The sequence below is a fragment of the Grampus griseus genome (assembly GCF_964374135.1).
Source record: "Grampus griseus genome assembly, chromosome: 14".
In the NCBI taxonomy this organism is placed as follows: domain Eukaryota; kingdom Metazoa; phylum Chordata; class Mammalia; order Artiodactyla; family Delphinidae; genus Grampus; species Grampus griseus.
Genome location: NC_139008.1, coordinates 86,330,522 through 86,341,889, shown reverse-complemented (window position 1 = coordinate 86,341,889; position 11,368 = coordinate 86,330,522).

Below are 11,368 nucleotides of genomic sequence, written 5' to 3'. Positions count from 1 at the left end.
CTAAAACCAAGTGGACACAAAGGATACCCAAGTCCAGGCAGGGGAATTGGTGTGAGTTTGAATCCCCGGGAAGGGGCTGGGGCATCTCTGGCTCCTCTTCTGGTTCTCTGAGGTTTTCTGAAGTCAACCTGCCACGGTTTTGCTTTGGAACAACTCCCCCCAAGAGGAAGTGTCCTCAGGGGCACTGGAATGGTTATTTTGTTCATCTTCTAATTGACTGTAATTCACTGAGGATAAAAAAAAAAAAAGAAAAGGAAAGGGACAAAAACGGACCCAGAGAGAGCAGAGACCCAGGGACAGGAGGAAGATAGATAGTCAAATTCAGCACCGTGTGGAGGGGAGGGAAGCATCATATTTTCCTTTTCTAATAACCTTAGTTAATATGCAATGGTCAATCACGCCATCACAGGCATTTTTAGCTTCCCTGCTTATCAATACGAGGTGGCTGGATGTCAATGGCTCTGACGTGTCCCTGATACAGACAGAAAGGGGATGGGGTGGGTATTCATCTCTGAAAGCCTCAGATCATGATGGCAGATCAATGCATGTCAAAACACCCTGGTCCTTTGTGAAACCACACTCCGATGACAGTAATTAAGCTGTGAGAGCTGGTCTAGCTGAATCCAGCACTCTTGCGCTGCAAACAAATTTCTCATTCATCAGCGTATTTTATTTTTAATATTCATGGGTCAGCCACACGCTCAAGCACCCCCTTACTATGTGCAGGTGAAACGAGTCCTTCCCCAGGATCCAAGGACTGGGCTACCTCAGCCCCGCCACTCCATCAGGAAGGCGGGTTTCCGCGTGGACAGGACAGCTGGCAGGAAGTAGATGCCAGCACATGTGGTGGAGCATTGAAGCAGCCAGAGGGCTTTGCTTGCCTGGGCTGAGCCCCATCCGGGAAGCCAGCTCCACCTGTGGTCCCTGCCCTGCCGTCTGTCCCCTGAGCCACTTTGCTGAACCAGAGCCTGTGGTGGAGGAGGCCACGGAGACACCCGACACACCCCCTAACCATCCCTATTTTGTGCCCCCCTGACCTCCACTGTGTGGTCGGGCGCTGGGAGCCTGTGAACATCCGGGCAGTGGGTCTGCAGTGCACCCCCTCCCCCAGCCCCTTCATCAAATTGACCCACCGGTGCCCGACGGAGACCCTTACACACCCGTCTACTTTCCTAAAACTGGAATGCTCTGAGGCTGGGGGCCTGCCCTCCTGGGAGCTCTCACATCGTATTCTCATCCTCGGACATTAGAAATGCGTCCTCTTCATATACCTCAGTTGCTGAGAGCTGCCTGGTCACCTACCTGAGACTGATTTCCCAAAACTCAGTTGGAAAAATTAGGGAGATTATTTCTTGGGGGAATATTACACATTACACTGGGAGAGCCTTTTATTTCAAGGAAATGCTTCTTTCCTGTTTGATCTGACTTTAAAATCCACTGCTCTGAGGGGACACCACTGATCATGGTGCCACGACCACGGTGACGTGCCTGGGTCCCCTACTCTCTGCAGCCACTCTTTCCTTTAACCCCTGGTGTTAAGCACCCTTTAAAACCTTGATGAGATATTGTTAATAACACCTGTTCAAATGGACACAATGAAACATACTGATGATACCAAGTGTCGGTAAGGGTCTGGTGCCACAGGTACACCTGTTCGTGGCTGGTGGGAACGCGGAACAGGACAGCCACCCTGCAAATCAGTTCAGCAGTTTCATAAAAAGTTACACATACAACAACCATCTGATCCACGACTCCTTTTTTTAAAAAATTTATTTTATTTATGTATTTATTTATTTATTTTTGGCTGCGTTGGGTCTTCATTGCTGCGCGGGCTTTCTCTAGTTCCAGCGAGCGGGGGGCTGCTCTTCGTTGCGGTGCTAAGGCTTCTCATTGCCGTGGCTTCTCTTGTTGTGGAGCATAGGCTCTAGGCGCGCGAGCTTCAGTAGTTGTGGCATGCGGGCTCAGTAGTTGTGGCACACGGGCTCAGTTGCTCCATGGCACGTGGGATCGTCCCGGACCAGGGCTCGAACCCATGTCTCCGGAACTGGCAGGTGGATTCTCAACCACTGCACCACCAGGGAAGTCCTCAGGACTCCTACTTCTTGAAGTCGCCCTAGAAAAATAAAAAGGAATGTTCATGTAAAACTTGTATGTGAATATTCATAGCAGTGTTATTCATGACCTCCCCAGGCTTGTTGAGACAGTCCAGATAGCTTTCAGTGAGGGAGTGGCTGGACGAACACACTTTGGCACATCCAGATGGTGGAATATTACTCGGTGAAATAAAGGATTGAACTGATGCTCACACAGCAGGGGTGAACTTCAAACGCATTGTGGTTAATGACAGAGGGCCAGACACAAAGGCTCCATCCATCTTATATCACACCATTTTCATGGCAAAACTATAGGAAGAAAGAAGTCACCACAGATTAGGAGGTGGAGGCCTTGAATACAAATTGGACCTGAGGACGCTGGACTTGCTCTGTGAGAGGTAATGCACAAGGAAAAGCTCATTGAATTGGACACAAAAAGGGTGAACTTCACTGTATGTAAATTTAAACAATTTTGAACTGGGGAACAAAGGGGAAAGAAATATGTTTTATGATTTTTTGGATTCCCAACTCCTTCCATTTAAGCAGAGTGACCAGTAGAGACACCCACACTCGGGGAGCAGCCTCCTCACGCACGGGCTGTAACCATCCTGTGAGGCTGTCTTGCAGGCTCTGAGATCGTCCAGGGGCTTATAGTCAGCAAGGAGTTACCACCTTGTGATGAGAGCGGAGGTCTAGGCAGACAGAGGGGCTTGTTCAGGATCCCAGTGTGAGGCTCTAAGACGAAGCTTTCAGCTTGGAGGTTTAGGAGCGAGGAAAGCATCATGGAGCCAGGCAGACACACGGGGCAGTGTGGGAGCCCCTGCAGGTTAGAAACCACGGCTGAAAATCCCCCTAGAAAATTAAAAATATTAAAAATATAAATAAATTATAACTAACCAGAACCAGGCCACTTAGAATACTTTAATTATCCAGATTGTGCTTTTCTCTTTATTTTCCACTGCCTTCTACTTGGAGACTAGAAGATAAGAGTTGTGCGTCAGTTAAGGTTTCAGGGCTGAGTCACAAAAGACTAACTTAATATCCTAAAGCCAAAATGGGAAATTCTGGAGATTCCAGGATGGCTGACCTGGTGATCAGTGACATACTTAAGGACAAGGTTTTTTCACCTTTCTGCTCTGCCGTCCTGTTGGCGTTAATTCCAGGACCTGCCCCTCATGGTCACAAGGTGGCTGCGACAGCACCTAGCATCTCATTCTTAGAAAACATCACCCAAGGGCAGGAAGAGAGGACAGTCTTGTGCCTCCTTTTAAGAGGTAGAAAACCTTCTCCAGAAGCCCCTCAGCAGACTGTCCTTCATGCCTCGATTCCAATCCCTGTGGTCACATATGCTAATTGTTTTAGGAACTCCTAAACAGATCACTCTCCAGATGATTGGTTTAACTAATCAAGATTTATTTCCCTCCCCCCTGCCCTCCCGGGGCTGGAGCGTGGTCCCCAGCTTCTCTAAATCAATGGTCACCTGATGCATGAACACAATAGGTGTTTTTTCTCTAAGCGAGGAGGCAGGTTTGGGTCCATGGTAGGGGCCAACTTCTTTTGTGGTTTTTACAAAGTAAATTTCATAGAATTATTTAGGCCTTTCATTTGGGACCCGCTACTCCACATTCTCATAGAGCGTTGGATGAAAATGGGCGGGTGACTGTTGCCTTACATTTAGGATAAGAACTGCCTGACAGCTGTACGATCCTTTAAAAAAGAAGTTTGTAGGAGATGAGCGCCCGCAGCGTTGAGGGGGACAGGGACGGCCCGGGAAAGCACCTGTTGTGAGACGTGATGATCAGATAACGATCTCCAACCACCAAGGAGAAACTCAGTTATGTTCATTATACAGCTGTTCCTAAGACAGATGGGCACTTCTATACTTAGAAAGATGTTCAACAATGAGGATTTTCATGGCAGCCAGAAAAAATGTTTGCCGATAACTCTTCAGTTAACTTTAATCACCCATTCATTTGGTTAACAAGAACATCTCACCCAAGCCCAGTAGTTAATTGAGACTTTCATGGTGGTTCTTGCAAAGCAAGAAAAGAGGGTAAAGGAATGTGAGAGATGAAGACGACACAGCCCCGAAAGAATCAGACCCAAGAGATATAGGGTTGGGGGCAGTGCCAGGAGTGATTGGCAGTCAAGTTCACCAATGAATTCTTTCAACCAACAGTTTTGAATTTCTCCTCTGCTCTGGCTCTGTGCTGGGCACTTCTGAGGGACAGGAAGATAATGAACCAGACCTTGTGTTTAAAAATCTAACCTAGCAGGGGAGATAACACAAGTATGCACGAAATTATAACACATTGTATTTGTGATAAGTGGTTGGAAAAAATTGGGACGAGATGACCAGCAGATTCAGAGAACTAAGAACACATCACTGTCTGGGGGCCAAGGAAGGCTTCCGAACGGGATGTTGTGGAAGCCACATTTGGTTTGTACACAGTTGTTCTGATTAATCTCTGATGAATGTGTGAGTGCGCTCTGGACGTTTCCTGGGATGGAGGGGAGTGATGAGATAGATTTACTACGTGAAGGAATCAGTTTGCGCCCTTTTGTAACTCAGGTTGGGTTCTGCCTTAAATAGACCATTCACAGATTTGACTGACAACCTGCTACCAGCTGGTCCTCATGTTAAGCATCCATCCATCTCCTCACCCCAGGAACACACACATCTCTAGCTTACCTGGGCTCACCATTCCACAGGAAGTACAGGTGGTTTAACAAATTATTGTAATAACATGTGTGGCCTTTGCCAGCACAAACAAAGCAAGGTCTTCTAGGTGAGGGCAGAAGGTCGAGTGGGAGTTAGTTATCCAGGAGAAGTCCTTCCTGCCCTGCTGGAAAACTTTTCAGCTATTGGGCATCACACACTGAATAATTACTTGATCTCACACCTGGGAACGAGCTGGTCCAGATCAACCCAGCATCAGCTGGGCAGGGAGAGTGGTCCGTTCACTCCCTGGTCCCCTCCTGTAGGCTCCTGGTTCCTTCTGCATAGCCAGCCACGTAAAACTCTCACATTCTTGAATTTCACTTTGGGTTTAATTAAAAACACCAAGGTCACTCACTGACTATTCCAGCTAGTCCAGAGTTCTGTTCAGCTTTTATGGAATCGCATTAAAGTTCACTGCAGATATGTTAAAAACATTAACTGTTCTACAGAAAGTTTAAACCACTTTTCGTGACTTTTGCTGTGCAGAACAAGGGCATCGGAACCCTCCGACATCACCTCAAACTGAAATCAGGAGACAGAGTCCGGCGGTGATAGGACCCCGTGGACCTCCATGAGGTCAACACGGCAGGAATCGATCCTTAGGAGGCCCAGCTCCTCGGGCCTCTGCTGCCCCAGCCCCAGGCTCAGCCCGGGCCCTTTCTGACTTGCAGGAAACAGATCCAGGGCCTGGGCACCCCTGCACTGCCCAGTATGGCAGCCAATGGCCACAGGCAACTATGGGAGACTTGGGACGTGGCTCGCCTGGATTGAGAGGTGCTGTGAGTGTAGAACATGTGCCTGATTTTGAAGGCTTAGTGGAAAAAAAGCATGCGAAATATTGCGTGAAGACTTTTTATGTTGATTACATGATGAAGTGATAGCATTTGGACCTACTGGGTTAGATGAAATGCGTCATTAAAATTAGTACTCAACATCACTAATCATTAGAGAAATGAAAATCAAAACCACAGGGCTTCCCTGGTGGCGCAGTGGTTGAGAGTCCGCCTGCCGATGCAGGGGACACGGGTTCGTGCCCCGGTTCGGGAAGATCCCACATGCCGCGGAGTGGCTAGGCTTGTGAGCCATGGCCGCTGAGCCTGCGCGTCCGGAGCCTGGGCTCCACAACGGGAGATGCCACAACAGTGAGAGGCCCGTGTACCGCAAAAAAAAAAAAAAAAAAAAAAAAAATCAAAACCACAATGAGGTATCACCTCACAACAGTCAGAAATGCCATCATCAAAAAATCTACAAACAATAAGTGCTGGAGAGGGTGTGGAGAAAAGGGAACCCTCTTGCACTGTTGGTGGGAATGTAAATTGATACAGCCACTATGCAGTTACCTTAAAAAACTAAAAATAGAACTATCATACGACCCAGCAATCCCACTACTGGGCATATACCCTGAGAAAACCATAATTCAAAAAGAGTCATGTACCACAGTGTTCATTGCAGCTCTATTTACAATAGCCAGGACATGGAAGCAACCTAAGTGTCCATCGACAGATGAATGGATAAAGAAGATGTGGCACATATACACAATGGAATATTACTCAGCCATAAAAAGAAACAAAATTGAGTTATTTGTAGTGAGGTGGATGAACCTAGAGTCTGTCATACAGAGTGAAGTAAGTCAGAAAGAGAAAAACAAATACCGTATGCTAACACATATATATCGAATCTAAAAAAAAAAAAAAGGTTCTGAAGAACCTAGAGGCGGGACAGGAATAAAGACGCAGATGTAGAGAATGGACTTGAGGACACGGGAGGGGGAAGGGGAAGCTGGGACAAAGTGAGAGAGTGGCATGGACATATACACACTACCAGATGTAAAATAGATAGCTAGTGGGAAGCAGCCGCATAGCACAGGGAGATCAGCTCGGTGCTTTGTGACCACCTAGAGGGGTGGGATAGGGAGGGTGGGAGGGAGATGCAAGAGGGAGGAGATATGGGGATATATGTATACACATAGCTGATTCACTTTGTTATAAAGCAGAAACTAACACACCATCGTAAAGCAATTATACTCCAATAAAGATGTTAAAAAAAAGAAAATTAGTACTGCCTGTTTCTTTTCACCTGTTTTGATGTGGCTACCGGAAAATTCTCCCGTTGCACTGCGGTCCCACCCACTTCTCCCACCAGCCCTGTCCCAGCTCTTCCCATCAGCCTAGGAAATGGTCCAGTGGGGTGAAGACCTGACTGTCCCCTTGGACACATCTCCTGGACCACTCTGTCCCCCTCTGCAGGGGCTTTGGGAAGAAACAGAACAGGACACAGCCCCATCCGTGTGCACCTGCCTTAGCTTATACCACCATCCACAGCTCCCTGGCTGCTTGCACTGGGGAGAGGGCTTGACGCTCCCATGAAGGGAAAGGATCAGCTTATGGGCAGCCGCCCAATCCTATCAGCATCCTCACTGCCACTGTACAGATGAAAACGTGAAGACTTAGGGGATGAAAGCTCTAAGACCTGGGCGTCAGAAAGAGGCGGAATTAGGTCTGTCTAACCCCAAGCCTGAGCTCTTCTGTTTCTTTAGAAAAGTGATGTTTAAGACAAGCCTCACTGATCAGCACAGCTCATGTGTGTTTTTCCCGCATTCCCCACTAATTCTGAGCTCTGGGGGGGTGGGGCCGAATTTGATCACCTCCTTCTACCTGCCCGCAGGTAAGTGACAGCAGCAACCTTCATCCTTTCTTTTTCCTTCTTTCTTTTTCAAGCTGACGAGAGAGGCCTGCCACGTCAGCTCCCTGAAAGGTCTTTAGGGATCCGTGTCTCGCAGACTTTCTCAGGGTCCCTTTGGTCACTGCCTTGTTCTGGGAGCGAACGCGGGCAGCGGCTTTTGGGTCCTGCCTCAGGCGGCTCTGTTCAGAGGCCTTTGTGACCCTTTGTGAATTGGAGCTGCCCGGCCGGCTCACTCAGTGACTCCTGTGCCCATTCAAAGATGAAGACCCGGGCGGGGGACTGTCCTCTCGGCAGGTGGGGAATGAGGCCGACAGTGGAGAGAAGCAGATGCTCAGGTGAGGTGCTGAGGGAGAGAGCACAGTTCTGGGGCTCAGAGCCCCATTTCTGGAAACCAAGACCCTGGCTCCCCATGCCCTGAGCTAGCCGGAGATTCTGGACAATTTGAGGTCATGTCTGGCCCTTAGCTGATTGGGCACCAGCTGCTGCCACCGGGATCTTTGCATCCAACATGGTCCGCTGTCTGGCTCTGTTTAGCGTCTCCTCTGCAGAGGCTGTGCGTCCGCAGTTCTCCTGGGGCGGAAGCTCATGGTTGTGTTGCCAGCTCCCCATACTCGGGGCAGCCGCTCCACTTGGGTCCCCGAGGAGTCATCCCGGCCTGGAGTCCCACAGTCACTTGTGCCCCGGAGGTCCCTCCTCTTCCGGTGGACTGGCTGTCAGGGGTCCCGACTGTCCACAGCATCTTCCCTGCCCTTTCAGGGTCCGGGTCTGTCTCTGCAGATGGGCTGCACCCCGGATGTGGGCTTGGCCGGGGAGGACCCCAGGAAGGGGTCGGCACAGTCCCTGCTGCCTTATCCGTCCAGTCTCTAAACCGCTCAGCTGTGTCCTGAGCCCTCAGCTCCGGGGATCCCCAGGCTCTGGCCATCCCTCCCGGTGGGCACCTGAGCATGAGGGGCCAGGTGGCGGTGGGGGACGGCCTGTGGTTGGGAAGTGAGCCAGCCCTGCACTGGCTTCTGCATCTGAAGGATGAAGGAGGAACGCTTTCAGGTTTGTGCCGGTTGGAGGGGGACACCTGCGCCGGAGGTATGCGGAAAGCAGCTCTGAGAGCCGCTGAGCCTGGGGGCTCCCCGTGTCACAGAGGCTCAGGGCCCAGGAACTCGGATCCTGGGCAGGGGTGGGGACTTGCTAGGCCTCGGTTTCCATGGTGGGGCGGGGTGGCGACTGTCCTCACCCCAAGAGATGTAGAGGAAGGTGGGTGAGATGGAGATGCTGAGGGTTCAGCCCGAGGCCTCAGTGACTGCGGGACGAGCTGTAGCCGCTGATGCTGTCACAGTCACAGGGCACACGGGAAGCATCCCGCCACCTACGATAATAGCAATAATAATAGCGATCATGACAATAATAATAGAATAAGAACGTTCTCGTAAGTACATTCTGAAGAGTTAACTACCTCTGTGTCCTGTGCTCCAGAGCAGCGCTTCCTAACTTCTCCCCGTCGAGGCACAGTAGCCCACGGTGACCCTGATGGCCTTTGTTTGGCTCTGTGAATTGAAAGCACGAGCCCTCCAGGCGCCACAGCGAGCAGCCCGGCAGCTCCAGCCGCCCCGGCCCCGTTTGGCCGCCTGAGGGCCCAGCAGGTCTGTGAAGCAGCTGCTGGTCTGGCCTCTCCAGGGCAGGGTTTCTCCACCTCGGCGTGGATGACACTGGGGGCCAAACAACCTTTGCGGTGGTGGGCTGTCCTGCCCGTGCAGCGCAGGAGGTTGAGACACCGCCCCCTGGAGCACCTGCCCGGTTGTTCCTGGGTGGGGCTGCCTGTCCCCTGGGGGAAGCCCTGGTCTGGATGGTCTCCACGCATCCTCTCCTTTCAACAGCTCTGCAGGGAAGTCCACCCCTCTGCTCTCCAGAACTGGGGCTAAGCAGCGTGACCACGTGGTCCAGAGCCCGGGAACTCGGGGGTCAGGCCCAGATACAGAGCTGTGCTTCCCGCCACCCCGTGCCCCTCTGCTGAGTAAGTTCTGAGGGTGAGGAAGACCCCTACCTCGTCTTCTGCCCACAGCTGGAGGCCTCGGGTCCCCGCCACAGGACTCAAACCTCATCATTTCCCAGTAAGTGACCAGTATTCAGCGGAGATACTCACGTGTACACCAAGACACCAAGCCCAGCCCGCCAAGTCTTCCTCTTTCAGCCTTGGCTGGGGGGTCAGGGCTCCCGGGTGCAGGCGGGACCCAAGGAGATGCCACCAGCTCCGTCTGCATCACCACTTCTCCAATGCTGGTCCCATCTGGATTTGCTTCGACCTCCATTTCAGACTGGGGGTCAAAGGAAAACATTTTGCTTCCCTAAAGATAACTAAGCCTTGGTATATGGAAACAGCCATTTGCGTGTTTACTGTTGAAACCGCATGGAAATTAAAGTTCTATCAATTATAAGAGAGAAAATCTCTTTCAACGTAAACACCCACATGCAATTTGCTCTGGGAGTGTGTATACACACAATGGAAACCAAACAGTATTAAATGATCATTATTAGTGACAGACTGCTCAGGGTTCAGGCTGGTGCCTCTCTGGGCTGAAGATACCGCCCGACTGTCAAAGTACCTGGCGCCCGGGACCCGTGCTCCTTCACACCGTTTCTGGATCCAGTCGGCGGCGCTGACCTCGGCACTCCAGTTGGCTGAGGCTGGACTTGTGAGGGAGGCAGGCGACTGACCGCGGCTGATGCGAGGCAACCTTTACATTCGGTTAAAGATGCCAAAGCCACCCTGTCACTTATCTCTGCAGACCTGCCCTCACAGGGCAGCAGCCTCCCTCCCTCTCTGCCCTTCCTGCTGCTTCTCAAAGCCCAGCTCCACGTCCTGAGGCCCCCAGGCATTTTCCCTCCAGTCCTTGCCCCCGTGGACTTGATCAGATCTTGCAATTCCCTTTTGTCTCATACCCCACGTTTATAGGCTTAAGTGTTTACCTTCCAGCTGTGTCGCCAGCATGTGGTCATTCATTCACTCATTCATTCAGCAAACGCTGTTGAACACATCCGTTACTAATCTGCCAGGTTCCTTCAAGTTGCAGTCAAGTGAGGGGGATAGACAATGAATAGTGGAAAGCAAATGTGTTTGTGAAAAGCATCGTGGGGCCCCCAAGGGGGTCAGGAAAGGCCTGTCCGAGCAGTGGACTAGTCCAGGCTGAAGGATGCTCGGAAAATACTTGGCCCATAGTTTATTTAGCAGTTACTAAGTGCCTACACTGTGAGGCTTTTTGCTTGCTTTATCTCACTTCATGCTCTCACCAACCCAGTGTCTCTCCTTTCTCTAAATCAGGAAACAAGGTTAGGGTGGCAGCAGAAACCCAGCTGGTCACTGGGGGACGCCAGGTCCCAGAGCAAGGCGGCTGACTCTGAAGTCCACACTCGGGGTGACTGCCAGGCTTGGCCCAGTTTTCTCTATCCAAACTGCCCTGTTGCACCATGTCCTGGGGAAGAACTGGATTATTCCTGGAGTGTCCCCACTGTTGTTCACCACAGGCAAGAGGAGGGGGAGGTTTTCCGGGGGTGACATGTGGTCTCAGCTCTCTTATTTGTCAGATGGGTGTCATGCCATCATCTATTGGAAAGTCTATGCAGAGTCAATAAAATAATGAGGATGTGAAAATTCCAGGAACAGAGCCAAGGACAGGCCCAGGGTGGCTGCTTAAGAAGGTGTGTGTGTGTGTGTGTGTGTGTGTGTGTGTTTGTTTTGTTTGCTTGTTTTCTGTTTTGCAAACCTCCTGAGGGTGCCGGTTCTCCTTTTCTGCCTGTCCACAGGCCGCCATAAACCTCTGGAACCTGCTGGAACCTGCTGGCAGCACCCACCGTGGCAACAAGGAAGCAGGTCCTTCTGTCT